This window comes from Onychomys torridus, unplaced genomic scaffold (assembly GCF_903995425.1).
Source record: "Onychomys torridus unplaced genomic scaffold, mOncTor1.1, whole genome shotgun sequence".
Taxonomy (NCBI): domain Eukaryota; kingdom Metazoa; phylum Chordata; class Mammalia; order Rodentia; family Cricetidae; genus Onychomys; species Onychomys torridus.
Genome location: NW_023411514.1, coordinates 15,691 through 18,113, shown reverse-complemented (window position 1 = coordinate 18,113; position 2,423 = coordinate 15,691).

Sequence of the window (2,423 nt, the reverse complement as noted above, 5' to 3'; positions counted from 1 at the left end):
AACTCCTTACATCATCTGCTAAGACTGGTCCCACCAAGGATGGCTCCTGTCAGAGTAGGACTGCCACGCTGTACTTCCTCTCTGTACATCTCTCCTAAAATGAAAATAAGAAGTGTCCTGTGTTTGATTTCTCTTGTTGCAGCTCTTGCATCCACCCATCTTCAGACCCTGCCCTCAACTGGAGCTGGAATATTGTAATCTCCCCACCTAGAAAATCAAAACCACACAATTTTCCAATGTTATCTGAATCCATCACAGTTCATACTGCATTTATGAGTTGAAATATCATCACTGACAGAGCAAGCATATTTCTCTAAGAGCCAAAGAATCTCCCAATCATATTTTTTTGCAGAATTCCTCTTACCCTGAAAATAATAAGGATACCTGTCTTATTTACTTTTCTATTGATGTGATAAAACACTATGATCACAGCAAATTAAAGAGAAATCATTTAATTAATCTTACATCCTCAGAGCCTCAGAGTGGATGGTGACTGAATAAAGACAGGTGGATGTAGCAGCTACTGAGGGCTCAAAATTGATTTATAATCAGGAAGCAGAAGCCTCTAAAATAGCATGAGTCATTAAAATCCTGAAAAATTTCCCAAATGAAAAACTTTCTCCAACAAGGACACACTTTCTAATCCTTCCCAAACAGTTCCACCAAGATTGAAACAAGTACTCAAAGCTATCATCTTATTTGTGGTATGATATTCTCATTCAAAGTAACACTTGCACAGTCACTGAAGGGACTGCAGTTTGGGCAGATAGCAAGCAATCAGCAATATGTTGGCTGGAAGAGAAGGTGACAGTTCTCAGGTACAGCAGGACATGAGTCACAATGTTAGCTTAATGAAGGAGGGTTGAGGCAAGTGGACCAAGATCTGTCCATAAAAAGTGGTTTTGCATCACATTTGATGGTCCACAGTGTATATTGAAGCAGGTTCCACAAGAGGCAACTTTTGGGAGCTAAAAGTTGCTATTTTAAAATGAGATTATATTAAAGGGACAGGATCATGTTACAGAACTTGAAGTTGACAGCAGAGGTTAGCCAGCTCTCCAAAATGTCTGTTCAGTATCCTGCTGTGTTTAAGAATAATAACATGAAATCCACAACTTAATGACCTTTGGCATGTTCATTCTTAATGGGCTGTCTGTTTCACCCCCTTCCTTTCAGTGCTCATGGATCTATGCAGAGGTGGGGGTATAATAACTGTCAGAACCACAATTTGTGGACAGCATCAAGGAAATCGTGTTTTATAACACAACATCACAGATGCACACATGAACTCACAGTGACTGTGACCACATGCACTGTCAACAGACAAGGAAGAGGACCAACAGGCTGCTTTGGAACTCTTAGAACATGGCTTGGTTGGCAGCAAAGCTTCCTCAAAGGAGCCTTGGAAAGGCAGATCCCCAAGAACTACAGTTCCACAGGACCTCATTCTGTTATTGAGCACAGCTCTGCTTATGGCTCTCATGGCCACCACATCCCTCCTAACCTATGAGTTATATGAAAACTCAAAGGGGGTTTCTTACACTTCACTGCACTGTGTCTACTCTTTACAATGATAGTGATGGTCTTTTTTCCATCCATTCCTACTGGAGCAGATTAATGATGCAACAACCACCCTTAGAATGTATTTAGAAATGTAGATTGCTTGTAAAGTGAGGTTAAGATGTTTTTGTTAATGGCTTTCATGTAGAAATTCTGGCTTAAATGTTTAGAAAGTCAGACATTTAATAGTTGAGTGAGGGAATTGTTGAGGTCAAGCACAAGAACAAAGGCAGTCGACTACAACTATCTGACATGCCTTTCTTGCTAGGAGAGGTTGGGAACCAACTGAGATTTATAATTCCATATACCCATTTCTTCCCTCAGCATTCTGATGAGATTTAATGAAGAAAAAAACACTATTGATGAGAGGGTATATACCAGGTGGATTTAAAGTAGAAATGAATGATTGTTTTCATATATAAAAGTTTTGCTATGTGATTCTTTTAAGAATTTGTTTGATTACATTTTAATAAATAATAAAAGGACTGATCCTTTCTTTGTAATTGCAAAGTGTAGACCTCAGGTGAGAGAACTAGCTGAAAAAATACCTTGCTTACTTAACATTATTAATCTATAACAAGTTACTTGGATGCGGATGTATGTGATTTCTTGGGGTAATTTGTTTTTCTCCCATTATATTTATAATGGTAAATCATATAAGGGAAATGAGAAACATTGTTTTTTACCTGTATTCATTATAATCATTGACTAGATAAATAGAAAGTAGTCATGTTGTAATTTTTATACTCTCTGAAAGATTGTGCTGAGGTATATAATCAAGAAAGGGAAAAATAAAGACAGTAGGATATAGAGAGAGCCTGAATAAGTGTCTCTGTGTTTTTCCCTTTTCCACTGGCCCAGAG